This window comes from Chlorocebus sabaeus, chromosome 10, assembly GCF_047675955.1.
Source record: "Chlorocebus sabaeus isolate Y175 chromosome 10, mChlSab1.0.hap1, whole genome shotgun sequence".
NCBI lineage: Eukaryota > Metazoa > Chordata > Mammalia > Primates > Cercopithecidae > Chlorocebus > Chlorocebus sabaeus.
In genome coordinates, this window is record NC_132913.1 from 46,691,046 (window position 1) to 46,706,342 (window position 15,297).

Genomic DNA, 15,297 nt, shown 5'->3' on the forward strand with positions numbered 1-15,297 from the left:
AGCATTAACAGGTTGGGAAGCCCTCCAAAAGATTCCAAGGTTAAGAATCACTGCCATAGAGCTTTTATAAGCTTCACCATTTCCAGATTATGTCAATTTTGAAGTTCAAACGAAAATAATAATTGAGTAACATTCACTGTCTTGCTGGCCCAGTACTTAATATTAAAGATGCTATAAGACTCACTAAAACAAACAAAAATTTAAAAAGGAAGAAACTATCTGCTAATATAAGGGAATGGGAAAATATCTGCTAATATAAAGAATGGGAAAAATATACAGATAGCTTAGATGAAAAGGTCCCACAAGAAGGCAAGAATATAAAATTCATCATCATAAGCCCCAAAAGCCAGGTAGGAAAATAACAAGAGAACAATTCATACAAGTAACAGCAGGTATGTGTATAAGGCAGTTTCTATAACCTGAAACTGACAATGAAAGACTTGAAAAATAATTGGCTTTACTGATAACTGAGGCTCTGAATAGTTACACATTGGCAAGCTAAGAATATAATACATTATAAACTACCTTGTGTCCAGATGAGCATTCAGGATGAGAGGTGACAAGGGCAGTTGTGAGAACTCCCAGCTATCCTCCTGTCAACAATGACAGAGAATCTGAAACACAGATCTCTCCTTTCCAAGAGTCTTCTGCCCCTCCCCAAAAAAAAACTCTTATAAGGGCTGTCTGGCAAGTTTGCTATAACTAGAGTAGGCATATGGAAAGGTGGTAGCAGGACCTTCACCCCTCCAAAAAAAATTCTACAAGGACATGTGACTACCTGGGTAAGGCTCTCTACCCATGAATCCCTTGCTAGGTAATCCTTACCATGGTCTATTGCTTCTTGAGGCTCCACCTCACCTATATCCAGAGGGAGCCAGGATGACAGGAGGGAAACTGGACCTAGCAATGGATCTACTGACCCAGCTCTCCAGGAGATCTGAGCTGTAATACACTGTATTACAGGTGATAAATGAATATCCACAAAGTTCCATTTCAACATCATGTCTAAGGAATGATTAATAAGCAAATATGAACATACAGATACTCATTAGGAAATAAAAAAGAAAAGCATCCAGAAAGGGATGATGTAGACTTCTATCAGCTGCTTAGATGGAGGAATATCTCCTGGTACTTGGGCAGTAACTCCACAAAGAACCAGATGGGCCCACTCCAGAAAAACTCCAAACCTTCAGGAAGAATACTATGAATACTTCAGGCACAGCTTAGAAAAGCTTAGAAGAGAAAGCCTGCATTTCAGAAACTGTGTTATCTATAAGAATACAGGACCAACATGGGAAACATCATTACCACAATGTCTTTTCTCCTCTCAATTTTTAACCCGGAAAACTTTCCTTTTGGGGTCACAAATAATAGACAGTACTGAGTTCTTTTCCACCCTCAGTAATTTGTGTCCTAGAATGAAAGGAGGATAAGAAAAAGGAAAAGAGAAAGAGCAATTCAAGCGAGAGAATCTAACACGCAAGATAAACTATTCAAAGAGGTCAGAGTCTGAAAACTGGCACTACTGGTGGGACTGATGAATAACCCATCACTCACACACAAATCTCTTGTTCAGTGTCAGGTATAATACTTTGTGGAACAGGTCAACATAAAAGTAATGGTACTTCTACTCAGTTATCTAAACTATAATTATAAAAGTTTTAGATTCATGGGGCCCCAAAATAAAGTCTGGGATAATAACAAATTAAGGCCTTCTGAAAAATGCTTAGATGGTCATCAAAGAGAGATTAGATGGCTGCAAAGGAGAGTTAAATGGTTTTCAGGACAAAAAACTTGAGGTTTCCTGTGTAATATATAGCCTGATACATTAAAGTACAAAACTTGAAGAAATAGGCTCCAGAAAAAGTTTATTAGGCAACAGGTCAACAGTTGATTTAGTGATGAAAGTTAGGCTTCAAACAACTATGAAAGTGAGGAGGTTAAAAAAAAATCTAAACAATTATATCTAGAAAGAATATTAATTCCAAGTTTCAGGTGAAAACTAAGAATTGGAAAGGTGTTTCTTTGAAGAGAAAAGCAGTGGTCTCCCTAAAAAAATTTCATTTGTATTTCACGTATACTAGAGGTACAGAAAGTTCTAAGGCATTAAGGTTCTTTGAATGTGTATCTGCTTGTGTATAAGGGATTAATATGAGTTTGGAAAATTAGATATGTTTTTCAATCAGTGCACTAAAATATTAGGAATCAAATTAGATCTAGGATTCATTACAATCTTCCTACCATGAGAAGTAATCTAAATTGAATAACAAAAAAACTTTAAGAAAATGAGAAGGGACAAAGTGAGTAAGAGTTATACTAAAGGTATGATTACTTTTAGAAAGAAGGAACTTAAACATTTTAAAAAGGGAGGTTCAAAAGAGACCACCTTGTTTCAAAATGGAAGTAGAGATGTTTTGAAATAAAAGTAACAGCACTATCTAACTTATTTATTTATTTATTTATTTATTTATTTATTTATTTATTTAGAGTCTCCCTCTGTCGCCCAGGCTGTAGTGCAAGTGGCATGATCTTAGCTCGCCACAACCTCCACCTCCCGGTTCAATGATTCTTGTGCCTTAGCTTCCCGATTAGCTGGGATTACAGTCATGTGCCACCACGCCCAGCTAATTTTTGTATTTTTAGCAGAGATGGGGTTTCGTCATATTAGCCAGGTTGGTTTCGAACTCTTGGCCTCAAGCAATCTACCCGCCTTGGCCTCCCAAAGTGTTGTGATCACAGGCGTGAGCCACAACGCCTGGCCTATCTATCTGATTTCGAATATGGGCTATTGTACAGCCTCGTAAATAGATACTTCCATCACAAGTTCAGCAGGTTCCTTGAAATGAAAGTTGGCTTTGACACTTTCTTATCCTCTTTAAATTTTCTATTTCACTTAAGTTTTAGTCACAGTGACTCCTTACTTTCTTGCCAGATCAGCAATGTCAAACTAAAAACATTTAAACTACTTATCTAATTATTGAATTTGTATTCAGTAAGTTATTCAGAGTATTCAGTTTGTTACAATTATATGCTCTATAGATTATTGAAATTTTGCTTTTAACCAAGTGGAAACTTATTTCCCAAAAGGTTTCTCCAAGTCCAACTTTGGTTAATGATTTAAACACCCTATAATCTCATTCCCAGTTCCTACTTAAGATTCAAATTCATATTAAGGCAAATTGCCTCAGAGGTTTGCCAAAAGAAAAAAAAAATCCATGAGTTATCCATGTCAATTTTCTCAAAATTGCTGGCTATTTCAATCTCCCTATGCATTACACACTCTCATGTATGCCCCCTGATGAGAAATTTAAAGAAAACTTCCAATTAGCTTTCCTTTTATTTCCAGAAATTACTCTCTGATGTCCTAAATAATATCCTCATCAGTATGACCCATTATATCTGTTATTACCATTTATTTCCTTATTGAATCCACAAGTGGTAATTCATTACTGTTTGTGGGTTTGTGATATTATATATCCCTCTTAGGGAAACTTGTAATTAGGTCAAAGTTTCCCTATCTTAATATTGCGCCCCATTTCCTCAGTCCTATAACCTTATCAAGCCAGTGAAATAAACCCTGCCTTTTGGCTTAGTGGTCCCTCACTGATCTACAGAAAGACAGATAAACATTGTTCTAATCCATATGGAATTCCAGAATTTATACATGTAAGAGTGATTTCAAAAATGCTGAATGAAATGCCTATAGTCTTCTCTCTCACTTATAAAATATAAAACATTAACATATATGAAGGAAAATAAATTGACTAAAAAGAATATACTGGAAACACTTTCCAGTCAGATATAATTGAGTGATTTTATATTATAATGCAAAAAAGGCAACTAATAGATATCTTAAAAACAGGCAGAAATACACTGTTAATTCTAATTACCTGTGGAAACATCCTTTTATAACATCGTTTCCAGGGACTAAGAAATTCAAACTCAATGACCATGTTCTAGAAAATATTACAAAACTGGGGTTACATACAACCAGAATGCTTGATTATTTTTTAAAAATTCACTTTAAGAGGTGGCTATTTACACATATATATGTTTTCACACATAACACATATGGCTTTTTTACTCTCTTTTAAGAAAAATAGCCCATATGTGCTGAAGCCAGTATTCATTCAGCCTAATCTTTTACATTCACTACATAGTGTAACAGAATAAAATCAATGCTTGATTCAGCTATCTGTAAACAGTTTTGTGGTTCCTCCAAAAAGTTAATGTAAAATTACTATATGAATTGAAAGCAGAGACTTGAAAACATACCTGTACACCTATATCCCTCAAAGATGAATAAACAAATGTGATATACATATAAATACATATTTATATAATTATATTTGTATATATGTACAAACATGTATATATGTACATTTGTATACATGTACAAATATATGGATATGGATACACAAATATACATATATATGTACATGTATATATGAGCAATTGTTTATATATGTACATATATACATACAAGTGTGTATGTATAAATGTACATTTATATGTATATATGTACATACATACATATATCTATAAAATTGAACTATAAAAGGAAATGAAGTTGTGCTACATGCTATAACATAGATGAACGCTGAAAACTCTAAAGTGAGATAAACCCAACCCAAAAAAGGACAAACATTGTATGATTCCACTTATGAAAAATATGCAGAAGAGGAAAATTTGCAGAGATGGAAAGTAGATTAGAGGTTACTAGGAGATAGCAGATGGTGAGGGAAATGGGGAGTTACTGCTTTTTTTTATTTAAAAATTTTTTTTGAGACACAGTCTCACTCTGTCACCCAGGCTGGAGTGCAGTGGTGCGATCGCAGTTTACTGCAGCCTCAACCTTCTGTGCTCAAGGCCTGAGTAGCTGGGACTACAGGCGTGTGCCACCATGCCCAGCTATTTTATTTTTGTAGAGCAGAGGTCTCACTACATTGCCGAGGCTGGCCTTGAACTCCTAGTCTCAAGTGATCCTCCCGCCTCAGCCTCCCAAAGTGCTGGGATTCAGGCATGAACCACTGCATCTGACCAGGAGTTATTATTACTTAATGGTTACCGAGTTTCTGCTTGGCATGATGAAAAAATTTTGGAAATAGACAGTAACGATGGTTGCACAGCACTATGAATGTAATTAAGACCACTGAATTGTGTACATAAAAATAGTTAAAATGACAAATTTTATGTTATAGACGTTTTACTGCAATGTAAAAAAAAAATGTAATATTCCAAAAGCCATTAAACTATATACTTTAAATGGTGAACTGCATGGTATGTGAATTATATCTCAATAAAGTTATTTGTAAAAACATATGTTTGAAGTCCTGCTTGGTGCTTGAAGACGCTGTTCTAGTTCCTTTTCCTTAAAGGAGCCTTCCCTGGTCATTCAAATGACCCCTCTCTTACTGTCAATTCATAGTATTTTGCTTACATATCACTCATTGAGCAATTAATCTTATGCTCCTTTTGACATCTCTGGTGTTTTTTAATTACTGTAACACATTTAATATTTGATTACGCTTTGCTTGTAAAACTGGATTAGTTGCTCAAATTCTCAAATCAAGACTCATTTAATATTTGTTTGTACTTTATTTACCAAACGAGATTAGTAGTAGCGCAGATTTTCAAATCAGGACCCAGTAGCCCTCTATGTCTTCAAATCATCAAAAAATATTCAATTTTATACTTGCACAAATACATTAAATTTTAATAATGTTAAGACAAACTATTCCAGAAAAAATAAATCAGAATACTCATTCTCTGGACATTTATTTCTCTATTTCTCTCTTTCTCTCTTTCTCTCTCTCTCCCTCTCTCCCCGTCCCTCCCTCCCTCCTTCTCTCCTTTTCTCTCTTTCTTTCTTTTTTAAGATGGAGTTTCACTCTTGTCACCCAGGCTGGATGGCGTGATTTCAGCTCACTGCAACCTCTGCCTCCGGGTTCAAGCGATTCTCCTGACTCAGCCTCCCAAGTAGCTGGGATTACAGGCGCCTGACACCACGCCCGGCTAATTTTTTGTATTTTTAGTAGAGATGAGGTTTCACCACGTTGGCCAGGCTGGTCTCGAACTCCTGAACTTTGGTGATCCACCTGCTTTGGCCTCCCAAAATGCTGGGATTACAGAGGTGAGGTGTTGCGCCCAGCCTCTCTGGACATTTCAATTTATAAAGGATATAACACTTAGTTCAGTATAATTATTTAAAAATAGGCACTAATAAAGTACTTTGAACAGAAATTTTTTTCTGATCAACAGGTCATTTCCTTTTCCCCAACTGAACCAAAGACATAGTCCAAATAAAACAAATTTTAAAACGAAGTGATACACAAACATGTAACATATACACTACACTACTATTTTTATGACTAAGTAGAAATGCTCAGGAAATATAATTCTAATCATAAGCAGAATTAATTAAAATATGAAATTATATAGATAACTTAGATAAAATAAAGAATGATGTAGGGGTCAACCAACATTTTTGTTTACTTAAATAATCTGTTTAATGATTACAGTGACCATAAAAAAGTTATACTTAAAGAAATCTTTAAGTTATTATAATAAAATAAAAGGAAAACTTTAGAGAAAGGCATAGGAAGAATGAATACATCTTCTTTGTTCCTTTGAAAAAACAGCATAAAATTTTGAGAAATGTATCAAAACATCAGACTTAGTGTAAAGTCATGTATTTATAGAACAGAAATATATAGACAATGTAAAGTTTCTACCTATTCCCTTAGTATATACTTTTTTTTTTTTTTTTTTTTTTTGAGACGGAGTCTCGCTCTGTCGCCCAGGCTGGAGTGCAGTGGCCAGATCTCAGCTCACTGCAAGCTCCGCCTCCCGGGTTTACGCCATTCTCCTGCCTCAGCCTCCGGAGTAGCTGGGACTACAGGCGCCCGCCACCTCGCCCGGCTAGTTTTTTGTATCCCTTAGTATATACTTAAAATGACCATTTAGACTCATATCCTATTTTAATCTACAACAGGTTTTTTAAAAAACTGGTATTTCTATATGTTTGATATGGCTTCATAAAAACGTTTCTTTCCTGCAGTTTCTCTGAATGCTTGCTCTTAAGTATCTTTAAAAACATCATAAATGTAAACAGTATTAACTCACATGAAATAAATTCTATTTCGATCCAGAAGGCAAAAGGTTTAAGTTTTTAAAATACGGCATTGTCACCTCAAAAGTAAGTATGTTTCAAAGAACAACTATATTTTTATTCCCTGCTAAAGTTGAACAACTTATGTTCAATTTTACAATGAAAATACCCAGTGGCATCTTAGAGATTACTGGTTTTCCAGTAAGAAACACAGCTATTTAGCAAATTCACTTGCCTAAAAAACAGCCAAAAAAGCAAAAGAAATAAAGATGGTCTCCAAGCTGATAAAATGTGTGGATTCAAACTCATTCTTCATTATTTAGAATGTCTTTGTGCCCTTAATCTTTGAAGTTTTATAATTGACACATGATTCCAACAAGCTTGGGTTGATTCCCAAGGCCACAGTATAGTACAAAGAAAAAGATGATGATAATATCAGCTGTAATTTTCTAAGCACTTATTAAGCACTATACACAGGGATGGGAACCAGGAGTAGAGGGAGTGTCTATAACAGGTAACTATACTGAAAGCTCTGTAGTTATTCAAAGAACAACAACAAATGACTTGACTCCTTGATCAAGAATCTAAAAACCTTATGTCCCAAGGGTATCACTGTGTTACACTACAGAATGATAACTAACATTTTAAAAAGACAACTCCTTGAGACCTCAGACAAAGTCTAAAAATTTTTTAATTTTAACATCATACATTTTTAAAATAAGGAGCATGGTCAATGGAATCTAAAGGCCTGGATTTGAATCCAGGCCTATCACCTAATCTATCAATGACCTTAGGGAATATTAATCTCCCTCATACTCAGCTTCTCCAAATGTAAAGCAGAAATACTATTTACCTTACAGTACTAAGGTGAGAATCAACATATGTAAAAGCAGACAGTACAACTCATGAAAATAGCAGTCAGTGAAATACTCTGAAAACTTGACTACCCAGAATGATTTTGTTCTTTGAAATATTTTTATTACTTTTTAAATGTTTTTACTTATTAGATGTTTAGATGTTACTTTCATTAGTAAATATGCAAAGTAGATAATGCCAAGATTCATTCAAGTATGTAGCAAATGCTCTCAAATTTCACCACAAACTACCTGTTTGACTAGGTAAGTCCAATTCATTCTTCAGTCTCAATTTGAGTTGTACCCTCTCTGTAAAGCTTTCTCACATCTCCACTTGCATATCTAATAAACATTTTGGTCTACCACATCCAAAGCCAGAGTCCTGATTCTTCATCCTCATCCCAAACCTTCTCCACCTGAAATTCTTCCCCATGTCACAGCTGATGGCAACACCATCCTTCCAGCTGCCAAAACCCTTAAAGTCATCTTTTCTCCTCTTTCCTTGCATCTCACATCCAGCCCATCTGGAAATCTTTTTGGTTGTACCTTAAAAACATCCAGAATTTAACTGCTACTAGGCCACTACCTTCTCTCATTTAGATTACTCTAAGAACCTTCTATCTGGTGGTCCATGCCTCTTTACATACAATCTATTCTAAACATAGCAACTGGAGTGATCCTTTTTAAAAATACTGAAAGCCCTGGAGTGGCTGCTCAAAGTCCCCACGGAGGCCCTACATGAATAACCCACTCACTCATTTCCTTTGACAATACCTCCTCTTTCTCTCTCCATACCCGTACTCACAGTGACAACCATTCATTTCCCTGAGCAAACCAATCATGCTCCTGCCTCATGCCCTCTGCCTGGAAGACTTTCCAAAGGCATCCACATGGCTAACTTCCTTAATCTTTCCTCAATATCATCTTCTTTGTGAATCCTTCCTCAGCCCCCGAATCCCATCACCACCTAACCTTCACATCCTGCTCCTTTTTCTTTACTTTGTACTATTTGTCATCTTCTAAAATGCTATGCAGTTTACTTGTTATTATTTATCTCCACTCCTACTATATGTGCCACAAAAGCCGAGACCTTTGAAAGTTTCATTTACTGATATTTCCCATGTACCTAGAACACCACACAAATATGCAAATTAAATATGGAAATAAAACAATACATTGGCTATCTCTCCTTGGCGTCACCTTTAGCATCCTGTACTGACCTATATTTTATCAGTTATCACATTGTACTGTTAACAGCCTATTAATTTTCTGCCTCTTCCACTAGACTGCAGGCTTCTTGAGACAAGGGATTTTGTATTGCTTTAGAATGCTATTACCTTAATTCCTTAAAGTGCCTGATACTTATATTTGATAAATTAATGAAAAAAATAAAACCATCTGAATCAAATGTGTAAGCACCTTTACTATCTCCAAAATATAAACACAATGGTTAAGGGTATGACACTGGAGACTGTTCTGGATTCTGAATTGTGTGTTTTCAGCTTGGCTCTGGTATTTACTGGCTAAGGACCTTACTCAAATTATTTAAATTCTCTACAATTACTTCCTCATTGATAAAAATGGAAGTAATGATGGTACCTCCACCTCATGTGATTATCATGAATATTAAATGACAATAGAATTAGCCCAGAGGTTTGCATATAGTAAGTATTCAATAAATGACATAAATTACTTGTTACTGTAAATTAAAATAGAGGCACTATTATAACTTTTACTTTGATAACTTGATTAAGCTAGAATACTCACAAAACTTAACCTTTAGAATCTCCTCAGAATATGCCAATTTATATCAAAAATTACTGAGTTACCTAAAATAACCCTGATAAGCATTATGTGAAAGAAACTAACTTAATTCTTTCAACAAAAGTAGGATTCTATTTACATTATTCCATTTTTTAACATTCCTAGATGTTAGGTTCTATAACATTCTTCAGTAACTACTTTTGATTTTTCATAATCGTATGTTTTCTTTTTATATAATCAACATATCTAATACTACAGATTAAAAATTAAACATCTCACTATGTAGATCACCTACATTTATATGTCCATAATATATACATACATACATTCTTCCCTCTACTCTGAACAATTTTACTTTCAGAAATAAGACTTCTAAGAAAGAGTTAAATAATTTTAAGTATATTTGTCATTCTTTACTAAATTACCTTTAAGCTTTCTACTGCCCATTTTAGTCATGTATCCAACAACATGTATATTCCTATGTATATTCCTTTGGTAATACTATATTAAAGATTGAGCAAAACTAAGAGTTCTGTTTCAAATTAAAAAGCCAAAGTAATGGTGTTTCTTTTAAAGTCATAAATTAAAAAAAAATTATTTCTCTGTCTATTGTTACTGCTAATGTTTTCCTACGTGCAGAGTCAGTTCTCCATTTTATAAAATACTTGTGAAATTCATTTGCTTTGTAGTTTGTAACACTATAAATAAATAAACAAACATACACATTTTACCTAAGCACTCACAAGGGCAGTAGACAAGAAAACTGAGGTAAGCAGTTTAAATGATTGTCCCAAGACTACAGATGGAGTGACGGCCAGATTTAGGATTAAAACTAAGAAGCTCATTATTCCCTTCTTATATTCTCAATACTTAACATTGTTTTTATATCATAAGGATCTCTTTGCTAATTTCAGAATAAGTTAATTTCATAATTAAAATTATCGATATATTTTGAGAATATATGTAAATAGAATTATGAAATTTATTAAATCAAGATAAAATTAGAGTTTATCCAAAGCCTCTGAAAAAAAAATCTTTTTACTACAAAAGTTATTTTTAAAATTTTGTTTAGAGTGGCAAGAAAGTGGCAGCTTAATATCATTTATCATTTCAATGTCTTTATTTAATAAAGCTAATTTCTGTAACCAAAACCTACAGTATGTGTATGAGCTGGTTGGATTTAAGATACCAAACAGAAATACTTTTTCATTTTAAGAAATCTTCCAAACTTAAACAGTAGTTTCTACTCTAATTGTAAACTTTAACTTCAGGATATATTTCTAAGAGATCTTTCCATGAAAAAGCAATATTAAAAAGTAAAGAAAACACCAAATACCCTTGCATTTACAGGAGAAAAAGACATAGAGTATAACATTAACAGCTTACTGTGGAGAGTGGGTTTAATCAGGAAGTAGCCATTATCCTTTCGATTCAGAGCAGTGACAGCACTCCAAAACAACAAGCCGTGATATTTTTCAGTTAAAAGGCATGAAAGAATACCTACTATTGTGTCCTAGCTTTGCTGACCCCAAAGGTCAGCATATGTCTTTTATCAAAAGCTATCATGAAAACATAATCCAAGTAAGCATTTACAATGCTGTATTTGTTGAAACACCTAAAATCTACCTAACACAACCTCTCTCTCAGTTACTCACAAAACATGGCTGTCTTATTCAGAGATTAGCAATTATTGTAATGAGATACTGTCGGAGAGGGTCAAATAGTACTTCCTGCAGTTTACACATCTTGATTTCCTGGTAAACAAACTGAAAGGCAGGTGGAGCACTTGGATCACCAGCAAACGTGAATGCTCACGTGATAAAACTAAGCCAGGTAAGGCTACGTCTCAAGTAATCGTTCTTTTCTTAATTTTATTAATGTCAAACAGACAATAAAGAGGTCTGTCTTTCTTCCTTTTTAAAGAAGGGTTTATTCCTCACATAAACTCACATGATAGGAATGCTTGAAAACTGGCACTGTTTAAAAGCAGGTTTCAAAAATCACTTCTGGCAGATAAACTATAAAAACAAAGCAATGCTAACAAGATTAAAAAAAACAAATAAGAATAACTACTCAAAAACCTGCTAAATACAAAGAAAAGTCTTTACATTTCAGCTGCTACAATAAACTATGTAAAATAAATATCTGAGTTATAATAAAAGACCAAAATTAATTGTTTTGTGGTCAAAGCATAAGTTTATTGTTTTATTTGGACACCTTCCTGCAAAATAAGACTGCTTTATAATTTATGTGGCAGTCTTTGGAAAAAAATTCCTATGATCAGAAAGTTTACATAATTTGAAACTATTCTCTACATCATTTTAAACTCATATATCAAAAAGAAAACAAAACGTAAAATATTTAACCTGTGAGCATTTTTTAAAAGCACTGTTAGCTTGAAAACTAAGTTTCTTTGTCCATAGTTTTTTTTTTTTAAATCCCCCAAACTGCTGTTTTTTCATGCTCTGAAATTTCTAGTATAGTTTGATGAGGGTTGGTTTAAATTAGCCATGGGTATGAAACAAACAAAAAACCCAACTCCATCAAAATGATAAACTAATTTACTACTTAAAAAAAAATCTAGATAATTCTGTAAATCCACAAAATTTGCATTATCTTTAAAATTCTATATTTACTAAGGCCATGCATCAATATCCTAACTATTATGAACACAGTAAGATTTGATTTTAATGCAAAAAGCTCTTAAGACTCCTTTACAACAATATAATCATGTTAAGATATTAAAATTATACTACTTAAATTAGGTTTGTATTTATTCAGTTTGCAAAATAAAGTTCTAATGTACTGAAATAGAACAAAACAGAATGATAATAAATAACAACAAAAAAAACACCCAGGAGAGAAGACTGTGCCAAGGGTATAGAATCTCAGAACAAGTTTCATTACATATACGTAATATGTCATTTCAAGGAGTATGTATTTGATATTGAACCACATTAAGGTGCTAACATCACTAATCACCACCTTAAAATTTACTACAACGACACATGAAATAGCAAATTTTCAAAAAACTATGATTACGAACTTAACATTTCCAGCTGAATTTCTTGGTCACATTAACATTAAATAATTTAAAAACCATAGTAGTCACATGGAATGCAAAACACAGTTCTTATTTCCTTTATAGAAAATTTAAGATGTAATTCCTACCACATAAGTAGTTTTGAGTATGTAATTCATACACCAAAACAAAACAAAATTTTAAATCAGAAAATTATTTCAATTGTTTCAATGATTTATGACCATCTTAGCTCCCTATAATGTGTCAAATTTAGAGCATGATGAAATGAAAACATAAAGAGGTACAGCAAATAAATATGATATTTGGTTTCACTGAACGTGGTTTTTATCAAGAGCCATTAAGTTTTGATGAGTTTACAATGCACTTAAAAGGTAAGGGTTTTACAAAAACCAGTTGGAAAAAGACTTGCCCTCAGAGCTGACAAATGAGAGAAATATACCTTTTCCTTCTCTTGGGTATATTTCAGCCCTACTTGTCCTCTCAGGCATTCTTTAACTGGACCTAGTAGTGCTATATAGACAAAAAGCTTCAGAGTGAATTCCCCTATCCTCTGGAAAGTCCAAGAAACCACAGAGATAAGTCCTCCATATTAAGAACTATGTGCAAAATGAGGTGGGAAGGCAGAGGGAGAGACAAGAGGAGGAAGAAAGTTTCCTACTTTTTACTTGCTTGCCTTCTGCTACAATAAATAGGTGTTACATAATTATTTATATCCCATCTTATTCCAACATAATTTAAGATGACTTACAAAACTATGAGAAGAACAGAATGCCGTCTTTAAAACTAATACGAATAAAAGAGAAAATAAGAGGACATGAGAAAGATGAAAACACAAGGTAAAGTTGGAACAAAGAAACACCTATCATAAGGTCTTGCACAAGTCTATGATATGGGTGGTTCAGCTCCTTAGCAATCAAAGTAAAGTAGGAGACGAGATCAAATTACACAATTCTCATTCTCTATAAGATGTAATTTACAAACAAGCTCCAAAGCCTTCTCTAGTACTTAGAATTGAGAGAAGTTTTAAAAATAATTTTCAAAAATGCAACAATGGAGCACACAAGAGTTTTCTCAATAGAATCTTTACAGCAATTAAAATAACAAATTTCACATAAAAGTTTCTTTTAACATTTCGTCAGTGCAAGTCAGAGTGATAACATAATGAAAGATTCCCAAAAATAAGCCATCTTGCTAGGAAGTCTGCAATTCTCATCTGGATCTTTAAACATACACTAACAATTCCCAGAATCTTATGTTAAATTCCATTTTCAAATTCCAAATTCATATTCTATTTTCTAAAGTCGGGTTCTTATGCTAGATGACAGCAGAAGATCACATAAAATGTGATAACCAGGGTTCCAGATCAGGCAAAAGATAAGGGACCTTTCTTTTTCTTTTTTTTTTCCAGACAGTCTCGCTCTGTCGCCCAGGCTGGAGCGCAGTGGCGCCATCTCGGCTCACTGCAAGCTCCGCCTCCCGAGTTCATGCCATTCTCCTGCCTCAGCATCCCAAGTAGCTGGGACTACAGGCACCCGCCACCACTCCCAGCTAATTTCTTTTTGTATTTTTGGTAGAGACAGGGCTTCACTGTGTTAGCCAGGATGGTCTTGATCTCCTGATCTCGTGATCCGCCCGCCTCGGCCTCTCAAAGTGCTGGGATTACAGGCGTGAGCCACCGCGCCCGGCCAAGGGACCTTTCTTTTTCAATGAAATGAGTTCCTCTTTTCATTGGTGATCTTCCTTCCATGATCCTGCTCATTACAACAGCTGGGAGTCCAATCTATGATGATTTGTAATCCCCCCCAGTTTGGTATTTCTAACTATAGTAGATAAATGTGACCCTGTCTTCACATTCAGTTTGCATCAATTTAGATTCGTATTTGCATACTTTCAGAACATTTACTTTTTGTTACTGGTGGAGGGGAAAGACAGCGAAATCGATACAAACGAAATTTCCTATCTCTTATTTTATTATACAAGAAAAAAACAAGATCTACCAGTGATGTCAAACGACATGCTACCATGGTATAGTATCTGGATTGAACACTAATAAAATGTAACAATGATGCATTCTGGTTTTCGTGTCAGGTAAATAGGTTGTAGCAAATCATATCTTCCTTACTACTTAGGGCTGGTCTACTCTCTGCCTCCCAAAGATCCTAAATTTATGTCCTCCTGCCTCCCAGATTATGCTTATGTTGTTTCGTATCTCTGCTCCTACCTCATTATCAGTTTAGGTCTCATCACTTCCAGGATGGCTCTCTCTCAGACTCCATTTGAAGGGCCCATAAAACCTTTCTCTACATAATTTAGCTATATATTACTATATAATTATTTGGGGAATCTCCTTACTAAATCTTAAAATTCCTTCTTTTATATTACCCACCATGAATAACAAAATGCTCAATATGTAGAAAATACTCTAAATACAAATAAACTTAGTATAATGCATTAATAAACTGCTGTATATATTTATAACAGACCATATTTCTTCAGCGTAACTAGGATATTTATTATGATTGCAT

At 34.2% G+C, this 15,297-nt stretch overlaps 1 protein-coding gene across 27 annotated transcripts in view; it reads right to left on the reverse strand.

The window, feature by feature from the left end:
- Positions 1-15,297, reverse strand: part of BAZ2B (bromodomain adjacent to zinc finger domain 2B) — a 409,685-nt gene that overhangs the window by 202,964 nt on the left and 191,424 nt on the right. The window contains exon 1 of one of the 27 annotated variants that reach the window (XM_073019736.1): positions 11,116-11,363. The exons of the other annotated variants lie outside the window; for them this stretch is intronic. The gene's annotated coding sequence lies outside the window, so the exon portion shown is untranslated. Of the gene's footprint in view, positions 1-11,115; positions 11,364-15,297 lie in introns of those variants that run through there. 27 annotated transcript variants of the gene reach the window in all.